The 16,821-nt window shown below is 40.5% G+C and overlaps 1 long non-coding RNA gene and 2 pseudogenes across 2 annotated transcripts in view; 2 read left to right on the forward strand and 1 right to left on the reverse strand.

Annotated features, from left to right (window-relative positions):
• Nlrp5-ps (NLR family, pyrin domain containing 5, pseudogene) overlaps nt 1-16,821 on the reverse strand; it is a 92,413-nt pseudogene that overhangs the window by 1,892 nt on the left and 73,700 nt on the right. The window lies entirely within an intron of this gene.
• On the forward strand, nt 373-3,496 carry Gm38596. Its single transcript, XR_881827.1, has 2 exons — nt 373-558; nt 3,321-3,496. It is a non-coding gene; the product is annotated as a predicted gene, 38596 (long non-coding RNA).
• Nucleotides 16,169-16,688, forward strand: Obox4-ps3 (oocyte specific homeobox 4, pseudogene 3; annotated as a pseudogene).

The following is a 16,821-nucleotide window of genomic DNA, read 5'->3' on the forward strand; positions in this document are numbered from 1 at the left end:
CTCCTCAAAAAATTGTCACTAGGTATCTGTGCTCAATAAAGAAAGATGTACTCTATGTGGCCATGATTCTGTATGGTTTGTGCAGCAGACTCTATGGGGCTACATGGTGTGAAGGTAATCTGGATATGAAGGGATAAAGGGTGGGAAGGCTTGGAAGTATAATTATGGAGAAGAAATTTAACACCAGATTGTTTGGAGTAGATTTTAACCCCCAGGAAAGATATGGGAAACATGGGATAGCCTGCTGATGAACAGGTTGAATTGATGCTACTATGCTTTATTTATTTATTTTTATTTATTTATTTACTTATTTATTTATTTATTTTGTTTTTTTTTTGTTTTTTTTTTGTTTTTGTTTTTTTTTTGACACAGGGTTTCTCTGTGTATAGTCATGGCTGTCTGGAACTCACTCTGTACACCAGGCTGGCCTCGAACTCAGAAATCTGCCTGCCTCTGCCTCCCAAGTGCTGGGATTAAAGACGTGATCCACCACCACCTGGCAAACAGGATGAATTGAACATGAATTTTCTTTTGTCGATCATGTGGGTATGCTGGAAGGTTAGTCGTCTTGTTTTCTTGAAAGTACCATCCTTTCTTACTAAGTCATGGAAGTAACCAGTGGAAGTAGAAAGGACATTGAAATGGTAAATCAAGAGTGAGGTTCTCCTCAAATGCCAGTATGTTGGAAACACCCCACATTAAGCTCAAAATGCCTGGAGCACCTGATGACAAGGAAAAAAAACCTGCCGGGGGGTACCATGTTTTAAGGCACAAGACTATGGCCCCTTGTGGGCCCCAGTATGAGTACTTAGAGGCCCCAAGGCCTGCTTCTTTGGGGCAAGCACCTTGTGATGTCATTTCTGCAATTATTCTTAGCACTTATCATTCTTTCTATCTATTTTCTCTTCCTTCTCTTTCTTCCTTCCTTGATTAAATTGGTATTTGGTAACCTGGCAAGATCTCTTAGGAGTCCAATTGATATCCATCAATTAGATATCACCAATAATATTAAAGTGATTGCTGTTCAATAATTTAAGAGAAATGTATGTTACAGCCACTTGCTCTAGGTGGAAATAAAAGGAACCTAGAGAGCCGCAGGCAAAGATGAGTAATTATGAAGATGTTCCCCTTTCTTAGTTTCAATCTGTATAATAAAAATAGAATATTGGTATCATAAAATTGAGGATGGACAGATATTCCCCCAGAAAGTTAACAATGGATTCCTTGTGTTTAGGGACAATGGCAGCAGCCTGCTAGGAATTCTCCATACAGGTTAAATGAGGATGTTTTTGTAGATAGACAGATGGGGTCCAAAAACTATAAAGACTGCAGAGTCAGTAGTATGACCTTATGTTTGCCTTTTTTTTTAACTGTATTGTTTTTTATATGTCTGGAAGATACTGACTTTGTAACCACAGTACTGCTGCCCCTGACCTCACTGGAGAGTGGTGGTTGGGAGATATAAAAAAATTGTGCTTGCTGTAAAATTTTTATGTCTCTGATTGTATAGTTCCTTTTTCTGTTCTAAATCTGTACTTCTCTGTGTCACAAGAAAATGTTGGCACAGGAAAATAGAGAAGCATTTTCCTATCTCCCCTATGAATTTTGTAAACCAATTTCCTTGTATGATTTCAATAAAAGACTGGGGTTGAGTCAAGTCTAGGAGAGCACCGGGCCTCCTGAGTTCAAGGGCTCACATGTCAAGAAAACAGCCTGTCAGTATTATATCTCAATTGTGTTTTTTCTTATTTGTCGATGAGGTATCCCTAGTCCTTGATGATCCCCGACTCTTGTGTCCAGAGGCTTGGCCCAGACACCAGTGTCCCTGGGCTGATAGTCATGTATTAACACAAGAGCTTTTTGTATATTTACTCTATGGTAGAGTAGTGTTAGTGCTTTGAAAGCCAAACTGGAGATAAAAGATGAAGATGCTTAGTAGTCCCTGCACAATAGGAAGCCTGCAACAACTGCTGGGAAGACTTCATGTGTAAGGCATAGATAGTGGAGGGTTACTGTGGGTCTGTTTCACTCTTACCATGTATTTCTGTTTGAGTATATCCTTACAATCTTCCATGCTTTCCAGTTACTGGTGCTTTGCCAATAGATCTGTCCTACCCCAGAAACTTTGTTTTTAAATGATACAGTGCCCCCATTTCCTTGCACGTTAGAAAATGTTTTCATATGCATATATAAAAACATTGGTCCAAATGCCACAAGATCCTAAAAGAAACCATAGTCTCCACGTGTCTCAAATTCACCCAGACCTCCCAGGAATATCAATGCAATCAAATCTCTAATGACAACTAGACCCTTAAATGACCCCAGATCCCAATGTCCCCCAGGAGGACAAGTGTAACACTTTTCAATTGCCAGGGTGTCTCCTTATATATCCAGGTCTCCAAATCTGAGGAACACACTGAGTGCCCCAAAACATCTAGATATCCTCATATTTCCCAGTGAGTTTTGCTTCTATGGTATCCTGTGCCTTTTAATTCCCACAGATAAATATTGCTTATGGGAAGTTTGTTCCAAGGCTCTCACGGAAAATGGGGTAGTGGGGAACAAGACTCACTATACATACCAAGGAAGAAAAGCTTGTCCTCCAAAAGATTTTGATCAGTGCATATACCCCTGTGTAGAGCAAGGCATAGAACTGGCATGAAGAATTCAGGGGACTGAGTACCAGAACAAGGTCTGAAGTTCTGACCTTCTCTTTTACTTGTTTGCTGCTGTTAAAATAGTGACTTTCCATTCAGGCAACAATTCTCTGATCAGAAATCTGCATCTTGGTGCTTCTCTGCTTAAAATGTCTGGGCACAATTGGGAAGATGGACATATGTGTACCTGAGGCTGGACCTTGATTTCTGCTTTAACTGGGTTACTATTGTGGAGGCACATTATATACCCAGGGATTCTGGGACTTAGACACCAGGGCTTCTAGTTAAACACTGCCACCAACTTGTAGCTTAGTGATTCTCAGTGTTCAGACTGCTTCAGTACCTCACAGTATGTTGACACACAGTCATGATATAGTTTTATTGTTACTCTATGACTCTAATTTTGTAACTGTTATGGGTCATAAATATGAACAGCTGATATTTTCATTCTTAGATGTGAAAGGGACATCAGATTCCAAAAGGGACCACTACTCACACGTTGATAACTGTTGTCCTACATAAACATTCCCTCGAATTTGGGAGTCTATTTTTGCTAATCCTACTTTCCTGTTTCAGTCTTAATATCAAGATATGTAGATATTTCTGTCTTGGTCTTTCTGTATCTTTATCCCTGCTGTGTCTAAGGTTTTTCTTCTTTTTCAGGCCACAAGCTTTTCATCCAGGATCTATAAATTGCTGCTCTGGCAGTGGCAAGCATGTTTTCCTCTGAGACTTACTTAGACTCACATATCCTAATCAAGAACTTCCAAGATATGTTGACATGGAAGATTCCCCAGAATATTCCAGAATGACTCAAATACATACTTGAAAACTCTAAATCTGTTTCTGGTTAAACATGTTCTCCTGGGACTTAGCTGTTGTTGCATCTGCTGTTGTAGAGGCCATGGTTCGCAGCATATCTACTTCATAGCAACTCCCCTTCTGTTGCCATGAAAAAAAACAAAAAACAAAAATACCAGAGCTGACCATCATGAGATAGTCAAAGTCCATGGCCTAAGAAGATTACTAAATTGGACAGAAACACTCATATCACTGCTGGATCCAGCAATGCAAGGGAAATATGGTCTGAAGCAGACAAATGAGTCAAAGTAACTCTTCCTCCCACGCTTAGGATGTAGAGTTGTTTTGGTCCATGTCTGCTTAGTTGGCATGGTCGCATGGGGAGAAGGGTCACTGGGTGTGTGACTGAACTTATTCCACTCAGCCGCGGGGGCAGGTGCTGGGCTGTAGTAAAGTGCTGTGGCACTGTTCAGGGGGTGATAAAGCACAGTCTGAGGTGTGGAAAAGCCGGAGCTGGATCAGGGTTCCCTCACCTGTGATGAGGCTGGGGATGGAGAGATAGCTCAGTGAGTCAGAGCATTTGTTGCTTTATCAGGAAAGCCTGCTTTACTTCCCAGCTTCCACTAGGTGGCTCACAACCATCCCTTTGGAATTCTAGTCCTTTAGCATCTGAGTCTTTTTGGCTCTAGGACCCCAGGTGTGGTTATGGTGTCCATAAACATGGTCATGTAAACTTTCACACACACCACAAAAGAAAAGATGGCTTGTTGATCTTGAATTTGGTTCTTGTCACGTTGGTCTGGAACACCAATATATGCTGTAACTCCAGATCCAGGGCCTTTGAATCACCTTTCTAGGCTTGCCCACCACCCTCAGCTTGAGGCATGTACACTCACATAAAATTGAATAAAATAGAAATGAACTTGTAAACAATGAATTAAGCTGGGTGTAGTAGATGCCAGGGTTTATGTCTGAATCAGACTATTCTTCAGGGTAGCCTCATCTTTATTCCCAAAGCCTGTTTTGGTGTGGTGGATCCTCAGCACATGGGAGGCAGAGGCAAGAGTATCTATGTGAGTTTTAGACTGCTCCAGAATTGCCAGTGATACGAAGAGTGATAATGTAACACAAAGCATATATTTGTTAGGTAGTATTGAATCAGATTTTTAGGTAAACAAAAAGTATAAATTATTTTCTGATAGGATTTTTTCCAATTTACTCTTAGAAGAACTGCTTTGTTTTTATTTCCAATGATTTATTCATATTTATTTATTTATTCATAAAGAGAGGGTCATTGTATATATTACGGACTCTCCTGGGACTGGTTATATAAACCAGATTGCCCTCCACAAATGAAGTTCCTCCCCTTTCTGCCTCCTAACTGATAGGATTAAAGGCCTGTTTTGTTTGTTTGTTTGTTTTTTTACCATGCTCAGCCTTATTTTATTAGTACTGTGAATGCCTCAATCAATGAATGAAGATGCCAGGTGCTTTAGAGGTCAGAGGAGTGTAGGCTTCCACAGGAAGATGTTAGGCAGTTGTGAGCCACTGTTGGTGCATCTGGAACTGAAGTCAGTTCCTCTCCAAAGGCAGAAAGACAGCTTAAGGACTCCCTAAGTGTTATAATAGTCTTATATCATGTGTGGGAATCCTGTACACTCCTCCTAGATGTGCAGTTTCTATATAAATCAAATGTTACATTGTTGTGTTCAGGCCATAGCAGCTGTTTTTAATGAGCTCCATTTTGTGTGTGTGTCCATTAATTGAAACATTTATTTACTCATATAATTTATGAAAATCAAAGAACCTGATGTGTTACTATAGATATTGAGAAGAGGTGGGAAAAGTGAATAAGTTTTTTTTTTACATATTCCTATCTACAAATGCTTGTTTGTTATTATTTTGCAGAAGGGTCTTCTGTAGATGCACCTATTCTAAAAAGTGTTATGCAGACCAATTTAGTCTGGAAATCACAGAGGTTATCTTGCCACTCCCTTCTAAGTCCTTAAATTAAAGTTTAACCTTATGTTAACAAGATAAAACATTAATTTTTTTTTCTAAAATGTCCAATCAATTTTTTTGGATCCTCTACGATGGCTCGTTATGTAGAGGTATTTGAAGAAAAAAAAAAAAAAAACAAACTTCTGAAACATGTCCACTGCCATTGAGTTGTGGCTCCATAACTTGAAAATAACAATTGAAATTTTTGTAAAACGTACTTTTACAAAAATGTAAAGACACCTCCTTGGACTAAGTGTACTGCTGAAGCTTAGGTATGCTGGCATTGGAGGAAGGATGAGACCTGAATGTCCATTTCCACATATACTAGATATTTCCTCTCATTTGTGTATAGGCATGCCTTCCTCTCAAAATTTAATAATTTTCTGTATTCTCTTGTTTTTGTCCTTCTGTTCTCAAGACTGGAGATTGAATCAGGTTTCTGTTCATAGAAAGAAAATAACACACTAGAACGGAGTTAAAACCATCCAGTGGAAAAAAGACAGCATTTTAAACAAATGGTGCTGGCACAACTGGCAGTTACTGTGTAGAAGAATGTGAATAGATCCATTCTTATCTCCTTGTAAAAATCTCAAGTCTAAGTGGATCAAAGAACTCCACATAAAACCAGACACACTGAAATTTATAGAGGAGAAAGTGGGGAAAAGCCTCGAAGATATGGGCACAGGGAAAAATTCCTAAAGAGAACAGCAATGTCTTGTGCTGTAAGATCAAGAATTGACAAATGGGACCTCATAAAATTGCAAAGCTCTGTAAAGCAAAGGACACTGTCAATAAGACAAAAAGTCCACCAACAGATTGGGAAAGGATTTTTACCAATCCTAGTCTGATAGGGGGCTAATATCCAATACATACAAAGAGCTCTAGAAGCTGGACCCCAGAAATTCAAATAACCCCATTAAAAATGGGGTACAGAGCTAAACAAAGAATTCTCTGCTGAGGAATACCAAATGGCTGAAAAGCACCTGAAAAAAATTTCAACATCCTTAATCATCAGGGAAATGCAAATCAAAACAACCCTGAGATTCCACCTCACACCAGTCAGAATAGCTAAGATCAAAAATTCAGGTGACAGCAGATGCTGACAAGGATGTGGAAAGAGGAACACTCCTCCATGCTTGTGCAATTGCAAGCTTGTACAACCACTCTGGAAGTCATTCTGGTGGTTCTTCACAAAATTTGACATAGTACTACCAAAAGATCCAGCAATACCTCTCCTGGGCATACACCCAGAAGATGTTCCAGCTGGTAATAAGAACACATGTTCCACTATGTGAATAGCAGCCTTATTTATGATAGCCAGAAGCTGGAAAGAACCCAGATGTCCCTCAACAGAGGAATGGATACAGAAAATGTGGTACATTTACAAAATGGAGTACTACTCAGCTATTAAAAACAATGAATTGATGAAATTTTTGGGCAAATAGATGTATTTGGAGGATATCATCCATGAGTGAGGTAACCCAATCACAAAAGAACACACATGATATGTACTCACTGATAAGTGGATATTAGCGCAGAACTTAGAATACACAGCATACAATTTGAAAATCACTAGAAAATCAAGAAGAAGGAAGACCAATGTGTGGATACTTAATTTCTCCTCAGAATAGGTAGCAAAACACCTATGGAAGGAGTTGCAGAGACAAAGTTTGGAGCTGAGATGAAATGATGGACCATCCAGAGACTACCCCACCCAGGGATCCTTCCCATAATCAACAACCAAAAGCAGACAGTACTGCATATTCTAGCAAGATTTTGCTGAAAGGACACTGATATAGCTGTCTCGTGTGAGGCTATGTCATTGCCTGGCAAATACAGAAGTGGATGCTCACAGTCATCTATTGGATGGAACACAGGGTCCCCAATGGAGGAGCTAGAGAAAGTACCCAAGGAGCTGAAGGGGTCTGCAACCCTATATGTGGAAGAACAATATGAACTAATCAGTACCCCCAGAGCTTGTGTCTCTAGCTGCATATGTAGCAGAAGATAGCCTAGTTGGCCATCATTGGGAAGAGAGGCCCCTTGGTCCTGCAAACTTTATTTGACCCAGTACAGGGGAACTCCAGGGCCAAGAAGTGGGAGTGGGTGGGTAGCAGAGCAGGGCAGCGGTAGGTACAGGGAATTTTTGGTATAGCATTTGAAATGTAAATAAAGAAAATACCTAATAAAATTTTTAAAAAAAGAAAGAAAAGAAAGAAAGAAAGAATTCTGAGTGGCACTGCATCTGTCTCCTGTGAGCACCACCTTCTGGTTGCTTCTTGTTACTACAGGCTGTAAGTTTTTTTAGGTTTGGATAGCTTTATTTCTGGCTGTGCCTTCTTCGTTTCACTGATTCTAAATGGTGCCACATCTTTTTGGGAACAAGGCCTTAAATTTGTTCCATGGCCGATTTGTGGTTAGGAAATATGTGTCTGGGAGTCTTGGCAATGGTGAGGCCAGGAGTCGTCCTGAGCCTCCGTTTGGGTGGGCATGGCTCAGGGAGCTGAGGATGCCATCTGTTGCTAAACAAGGCCCTGAATTTGTACCCTGGATGTTTGCAGTCAGGCATAGTTGTATCTGAGAACTGTGGCTATGGCAGGACCAGGAGACATCCTGAGTCACAGGTGAGCATTGGCTTAGGGGAACTGAGAAGTGCACACCAATCTGGTTCTTTTCTTTTGTGCATGTGCATCACTTTCTGGTTGTTTCTCATTTCTGCCTTACAGAGAGAAAAGGTTTGACTTATGTTTTGAATGTCACAGAGAGGTCTTTTACATGAGCACTACTGTCTGGTTGTTTCTGCTACAAACAGGGAAGGTTTTATCTGTGTTTTTTTGTATGTTCTGTGTCTTAGTCAGTGTTTCTATTCCTGCACAAACATCATGACCAAGAAGCAAGTTGGGGAGGAAAGGGTTTATTCAGCTTACACTTCCATGTTGCTATTCATCACTAAAGGAACATGGACTAGAACTCAAGCAGATCAGAAGGCAGGAGCTGATGCAGAGGCCATGGAGGGATGTTCCTTACTGGCTTGCTTCCCCTGGCTTGCTCAGCTTGCTTTCTTATTGAACCTAAGACTACCAGCCCAGCAATGGTACCACCTACAAGGGGCCCTCTCCACATGATCACTAATTGAAAAAATACCCCAAAGTTGGATCTCAGGGAGGCACTTCCCCAACTAAAGCTCCTTTATTTGTGATAACTTCAGCCTATGTCAAGCTGACACACAAAACCAGCCAGTACATTGTGTTTATGTTTCTTGTTATGAGATAACTTTGACAAGATGACTTCGATGAGACGAATTTCACAAGTGACTTTGACTTTGGCTGACTTAATAACAAAAGACAGGCTTTGTCTATTATATCCTACAGGTTCCCTTCACCACAGAAGTGGCCAGGAAGCTGGTTCCTGGCCCCACATGAGAGTTCATCACTAATCAAGCAGCTAGTGATACTTGTTTCCTCCTAATGCATGTCCATTAGGAGTAATTATCTGGCTAAACATCCATCACCTCTCACAGCTCTACAAGTTTATAGATGCTTAGCTCGTACAGATAAACCTAGTCAATATTTTATCTTCTGTCCTAGCACCCATAATAAATCATTAGTTCCCTTTTTATGACCTTTGGTTAATTGTTTTACAACCTCTTAGAATGTGCTCTGAGTAAGACAAAGTCTGGACACTATCCAAGAGCAATTAACTGGCGACACTTGGGAGACTGGCAGAGTTCTCATTACAGTTTTGACTATCAGAAAGGGATCTAATAGCAGTCCCACTATAAAAGAGCTTAATAATCACTGATATGATTTTTGGAATTCTTATACGATCATCATTAAGACTTAACTCATCTATTTGTCTGTATAGCATCACTACAAGACTGTACATCTTTGTGGGCCTGCAGAGATCTGTTCCAAAGGGGTGTGGTATTACTTAGTGATTGCTATATATGTTTAATAATAACAGGCAAGGCATATTAATAGCAGTAATATTTTCTAAAATGAATCCCTTACAGCCTTGCTTAATAAGGGTGAACCTGTCGCAGATTATGTATTGCTAATCCAAAGCAGGCCATCTTGGGACAATCACCTGCTTGTTATTAGCTTGTTCCATTATGACTGCCAGCACTAGAGGATTGTGTTAAAGGCCACATATTTACACATGTACTCCCTGCTTATTGCTTACTATAAAGCCTTGCCCTCATAGATATTTGAGGCTCCTCCACCACCAAAACCTTCCTGTATGATGGTGGTGCATTAGGGGGTGGGGAGTGGGCAAGCCAACTAAGATTCAATAAAGACCCTGCTGTGTGAGTTGCTTCAGATAGGCTCTTGTCTGGGTTTTGGGGTATCACTAACATTTCCCTGGCACTACACTTAAACATATGTGTGGAATTTGACATTTTCCATATCCTATGGAGTTTGACTCACACTGTGAAAATATGCAGATAAATTTTCTGCCAAATAATTTAAACATATTCAGGGAAATCTTTGTAACCAAAATACCTTGGACATCTCAGGACTCTTGAAAATTCCCTAGCCTTGCAGTTTTTTTTGGACTATATAAACCCTATCCTTTCCTGTCTTTGATTCTATATTTTCAAATCCCGCTTTAAGGAGATAGCCCTGTCTTTCAGAAAGTAAAGCTTGCTTAATTTAGATGAAGTGTATGGGTGATGGTCATCACTCTTGTTCAATGGGAATAAAAGCACATTTATACAACAGAGTATTACTCAGCTGATAAAAAGTGTCATCATGAAATTTTTATCTCAATGGCTGGAAAAAGAATAATCATTCTGGTGAGGTAATACAGACCCAGAAAGATAACCATGCTATGTATTTTCACTTATATGTGTATTTATTTCTGTCTATCTCTCTACCTTCCTGTATCTTTACCATATGCATATGATATATATATGAGATACACAGGCATACAACACATATATGTAAATATTTGGAATATAGCTGGTATGCAGGGAGGAATGGGAATGGAAAGTTCAGGTGTAAATGGGGAGTAGAAATGGGACTGAAGGAGAGATTGAAAGCTCACCACTGATCAACAGTCCATTCTCCCAGATTTCCTAATACTTTCTTGTTTCTATGGCTTATAACAAGAGCAACTGCAGGACTAATGTCTTTTCAGAGGCCAAAGAAGCTGGATAAAACCTAGGTACTGGTAGGTCAGCACTTTATTTCCAGAATAAGGAGGTAGAAATACTTCTGTCTCTGTGAGTTTGAGGCCAGCTTGATCTATAGAGAAAGTTCTAGCACAGCCAGGATTAAACAGAGGAATTCTTCCTCAAATAATTCCACACTGTGGAAAGGCAAAACTAGTTTATACATGTTCCTTTCTAATATATACATGTGGACCCTGGTAAGATAATGACCAAATTCATACATAAATAAAACATGTCATAACATTTTTTAACTTATTTCCTTTTTTTTTCAATAAATATTGTGTTTTGTTCCCAGGATCTCACACAAATGTAAACCCATAATCTGAAAATGAAACTTACCAGGTTCTATTTTGATGAATTTGATTTTGCTTTTGTGATAAATTTTAACCCTCTGATGATGTGAAGAAAGCTTCCCAAGATTTGGCTCAGTAATCTAAGTTCTTCCCTAACACAGTTTTGGAGAACAGGCAAGAGACCACTTTGAGATTCTGTATTTCTGCAGTTGAGAGTGGTTGGATTCCTTCTTAGTGATTAAAAACTGTTCATTCCCCCACAAAAATACATCAGCATTTTCTTTTTCTTTCTTTAAAATTTATTTGTTTTAACTCATTCACTTTAAATCCTGCCTACTGCATTCCTCTGGATCACTCTCTCCCAAAATCTTATTTCCATTCTCCTCCCCTTCCCTGCTGAACTGGCTGGGTATCCACTCATTCTGGCACTTCAAGTCTCTAGAAAGCTATTCCCTTCTTATCCCATTGAAACCAGAGAAGGCAGCCTGGGTAGAATATCTTATTCCATATACAGGCAACAATTTTGGGGGGATAGCCTCTGGTCCAGTTGTTAGGGATCATAATGAATTGATTAAAACCAGTTTATTCCCTCAAAAAGTTATCAGCATTTTCTTCTTAATACCATTTAGCTTAGGACCAACTTAGGAGCAGAAACTCGGGCACCAACATGCCAAAAACTTGAGCCCTCTTTTCAGGAGCCTTGAGAAATCTGGATAGATAACATCAAGTCTGCAGAGAGTTTGAGAAAATTTAGAAAATTGTGGATGGCCCAGGAAGAGGAGAGTGTTCTAATAAGGGAGCACACAGGTGGTTGAACTGAACAGACTGATTGCTTCTAAGAATGGGTACTTAGTAATATGGAGGAATTGATAGGAACCAAGGAAGCAGACTAAGTAGAAATCCATTTCCTGAGATAATGACTCGCAGGTGCAACCCCATTTTCTTCTGGATGGGAATTTCATGAGGGAAAGGCCAATTTTCCCTTAATTTTCAGTTTTCACAAACAGTAGTCCCTTTCTAAATGCTCTGAAAACAATGATTAAATCTTGAAGATTCTTGGTTACTTACACCTTTAATCCGGTGCTCAGAAGGCTCAGCCAAGGTCATATCTACACAGCATGGCCTAATGGAAAGTTCCTGCCTAAAAAGCAAAACAAAAGACAATAGGACTCTTACGTGCGTTCGCAACCGGCCAGGAAAGACGCAACAAACTGGAATCTTCTGCGGCAAAAGCTTTATTGCTTACATCTTCAGGAGCAAGAGAGAGAATGGTGAAACCCCGTCCCTTTTAAGGAGAATTATCCTCCGCCTAGGATGTGTCGCTCCCTGATTGGCTGCAGCCCATCGGCCCAGTTGTCATCACGAGAAAGGCAGAACACGTGGCGGGAAAACTGCCCCTGCACATGTGCAGATTATTTACTACTTAAAACACAGCTGTCAGCGCCATCTTATAATGGCAAATGTGATGGCGGCTCCCCACATAGAACAATCGTAATTAAATCCAAATGTCTAGGTCTCCACAGGATAAGTTTGAAACCTGAGCAGCACCAAAGTATTGGTGAGCATAATGGACTTGAGGGTCTACAGAGTGGGAGGAGCCAAAGATTGGGAAGCAGAGTTTCAATTTTTAAAAATTATTTATTTATTTAATTCTATGAGTACACTGTCACTATCTTCAGACACACCTGAAGAGGCCAGGAGATCCCATTACAGATTGTTTTGAACCACCATGTGATTGCTGGGAATTGAACTCAGGACCTCTGGAAGAGCAGTCAGTGCTCTTAACCACTGAGCCATCTCTCCAGCCCCCTGAGTTTCAGGGTTTTTGTTGTTGTTGTTGTTGTTGTTGTTGTTGTTGTTGTTGTTGTTGTTGTTGTTGTTGGCGGTGGTGTTAATACTCTATTTAATGTAATCTAAAGAAATCACCTGTAAGAAACACTGGGGAGTATATGGTAGTTGTTTACCTAAGCGGGTGGAGAATAGATTTTTTTCTTTTTTTTATTTTCTTATTAGGTATTTTCTTCATTTACATTTCCAGTGCTATCCCAAAAGTCCCCCATACCCTCCCCCCCCACTCCCCTACCCACCCACTCCCACTTTTTGGCCCTGGCGTTCCCCTGTACTGAGGCATATAAAGTCTGCATGACCAATGGGCCTCTCTTTCCAGTGATAGCCGACTAGGCCATCTTTTGATACATATGCAGCTAGAGACACGAGTTCCAGGGGGCACTGGTTAGTTCATATTGTTGTTCCACCTATAGGGTTGCAGATCCATTTAGCTCCTTGGTTACTTTCTCTAGCTCCTCCATTGGGGGCCCTGTGATCCATCCAATAGCTGACTGTGAGCATCCACTTCTGTATTTGCTAGACCCCAGCATAGTCTCACAAGAGACAGCTATTATCAGGGTCCTTTCAGCAATATCTTGCTAATGTATGCAATGGTGTCAGCATTTGGAGGCTGATTATGGGATGGATCCCTGGATATGGCAGTCTCTAGATGGTCCATCCTTTCATCTCAGCTCCAATCTTTGTCTCTGTAACTCCTTCCATGGGTGTTTTGTTCCCAATTCAAGGGGCAAAGTGTCCACACTTTGGTCGTCATTCATCTTGAGTTTCATGTGTTTTGCAAATTGTATCTTATATTTTGTTATTCTAATTCTAATTATAATATCTGAGTTTCAGTTTTAAAGAGTCATTCAAGTGCAGATCCTTTGAGTAGAGGTTAAACAGACACATGATTGGTCCTGGTGAGTTGTTGGCTGCATGAATTGTTTAAGAAGAGAGGGAACAACTAGTAGGTGACACCAGTAGATAGGAATGAGAAGGGCCCCTGCAGAATAGGCTGAGAAGATTTGGTATGAGAAGACCTTGATATGATCACTGACTAGGAAAAGTCAAATTTGTACTGAACTGGAGTCTCAAAGTACAGGAGACCCCAAGTGATGGGGCAAAGGCCATGATAGTTTCTCAGACTCTAAGTGAATCTTAAGTGAGTATCTCTGCTCAATTAAGAAAGGTGTCCTCAAAATCAGCTGTGGTGGTACATGCCTTTAATCCAAGCACTGGAGAGGCAGAGGAAGTGGCAGATATATTGCTATGAGCTCTTACAGCCTTGTCTACCAATTGAGTTACAGAACAGCTAAGATGTTTATACAGATAAATCTGTGTCAACAAATAAACTCATAAATTGAAAATCAATCCAACAAAGAAACAAAAAGATAAATATCTTCACCATAGCCATATTGAGTGGGGTCACAGAATGGAACAGGGAGGGAGGGTCTACTGGATATGGGGTATAAAAGGTGGATCTGCAGAGATCATTTTATTTGGAGAGTCAATTAAGGCCAGGTCCTTGAAGAAGTGGTTCAATACAAGTGGGTATCTGCTTTAGATTCCCCGCTGCAAATATAGACATTGCATCAGTATAATGAAAGAAAACATGTTTTCTAAACCAAAAGGACCCAAGAAAAACCTGGAGTCTCCATTCTAATATCTAATAATATAGACTTTTAGTCAAAAGTAGTTAAAAGAGGTGTGGGGGACATTTAAGACACTTTAAGGAAAAAATGCACCACAATGACATCTCCATTATGAACATCTATGGCCCAAATGCAAAGGCACTCATATTCATAAAAATTTTTGAAGCTTTTGAAGAAAAGAGCTCCCTGTAATGACAGACCCTTACTCAAAAATAAACTGAAGAAAACTAAACAATTGTAATTCAATCAATAGGACAAGGACTATCTAGATGGGGCTGAAATCTGAGTGTTAGGAATTGTAGGTTCTGCAGTGAGGGAGGAGACAAAGAGTGGGTGGAGCTTTGAGTGTCCTGCTTGGAGAAGATATTTAAGACCTTATCTCTGGAGAACTGGTCAAATGCAGAGAGGAAACCAAGCAAGGCAAAACAAACAGGTGAGTGGATGTCCTGCATATCTTTTGTATATGAGCGGTCTGTTCGGTGTGGTTATCCTTACAGAGGAGATAAAGAGCTAGTGGATGAAAGATGAAAATCTTTGGTATCATTCTGAAGCTGATGATGTATGTGTGTGGAGATAGAGGTCCAGCAAATCCCCAGAGAGTGGGGTCAGTGCTCCTGAGAAAAAGAAGAAGCAGTTGTGGAGTTTCCCCATAGATATGAACACTAGGAACCATAGGTATACAGTGCTCACAGAAGACAGAGTAGGAGGGATGGTAAGACCCCCACATTGATGGCCCAGCCACTATGCCTTTGTGTACCACACAATGCAGATGCATGAGATCTTTGTTTTTCAGTCTAGAGGAATCAATTGGGGGGTGGTGAGTGAAGGAGATAACACTACAGAGTTTTCTGATATCTCTCTCTGTCTCTCTGTCTCTCTCTGTCTCTCTCTGTCTCTCTCTGTCTCTCTCTGTCTCTCTCTCTCTCTCTCTCTCTCTCTCTCTCTCTCTCTCTCTCTCTCTCTCTCTGTTCCAGGTTCTCTTGTTCAACAAGGTTTCACAAAGGGAACAAATTTTCAGGAAATTTAATGATCTCTATTTCTCCAAGGTTTCCAATTACCTTTCAGTCTACAGATCATGGGAGGACACTCTCAAGAACACAGTTGAAGAAACAAAATGTGCTCTCCAAAAAGCAAATGCTAGTCCTGGAAGAGAATTTTGAAAAGTGCAAGTATGTGAACAAGAAACAATGCATGTCACTGACTCGGAGGCTTGGCATGATGGAGAAACAGATAAAGGTGGGGGGCTTTTGTGTTTCAAATACCCACTCCCCCATGAGTCACCTATACACTTCCTGACTTTTGAATTTTGGTGTCTGTATATAGATTTGGGTTCCTTGACACAGTACCATGATGTAGAAGGGTGGTAAATGTATATGCAAGGCTGGAGTTATATCCCCCTTAGCCTCTCAATGCAGAATTCTGTTGTACTGTAGAGGGATAATGGTATGCCATAGTGTCAGTCAATCTTAATGATCAGGGCCATTCTCAAAATGTATGACTCCAAATTGAATCTTTTCCTTAATTTGTGGGTTTTGTGTCCAGGTCATTCTGCCTTTATGCTTTTTGTGTCCAAGTTCCTTAAAGATCTGTGATGGAGGCCAAAGCCCAGGCTTTTTACTCAGAATCTTTATATTAGGGGCCAAGATGGTGCAACTGACCATTTATGAGCTGTCCTTTCCTTCATTTCTCCAGACCTTGTTCAAGAATAGATGAGCTAGAGAATGTCAGAAGGGTCAACAACTACCTGGGTGAACTATTGAGTAACTCCCCTCACCAAGAATCCAATCTATCCTTCATTGATCAGTCCTTGGAAGAGATGTGTTTCAAGAGCCATGTTATTGGGGAACATCAGAAGCAGAAGTGTAAAGAATGTCACAGGAAACCAGGGCACCTATCTAGTGATAGATTTACCTTTCCAATGTTCCTTCTTATCTTGATGTGTCACCCAGGGCTGGTTCTATGTGTCAAAGACCCTCAGGATCAAGCTTTCACATCTACTCAGTCCTTCAAATGTTACCCAAAACACAGAATCCACCTTCTCCATGTGCCAGACAACACTAGTTTTGAGCCCTCTTCCTGAACTCAGCCCCTTGAGTAATTCCCTAGATCAGATGGCCATCTTCTCCAAAGATGATTGGGCATGTGAAATCTACCAAAAGAATACAAGGTCTAAGAAGCATAGGAAGGAGAGTGAGAAGGCCATATAACAAACTTGGAAGCAAGATCAGGATTCCTGTGCTAAACCTCAAAGCACTAAAGTTATTGTCTCTATACCAAGCTCTGAGTGTGAGTATACCTGTGTGAGAGACAGTCTGTTTTCAGGTCTACTCCACGCAGCCCATCAAGTACATCCCCAGACTCACAACCTATATTTTCCACATGGGAAGGGAACATCTCATGCCAGCTCTCCTCCTCAT

The sequence above is a fragment of the Mus musculus genome, chromosome 7 (genome assembly GCF_000001635.26).
Source record: "Mus musculus strain C57BL/6J chromosome 7, GRCm38.p6 C57BL/6J".
Classification (NCBI taxonomy): Eukaryota; Metazoa; Chordata; class Mammalia; order Rodentia; family Muridae; genus Mus; species Mus musculus.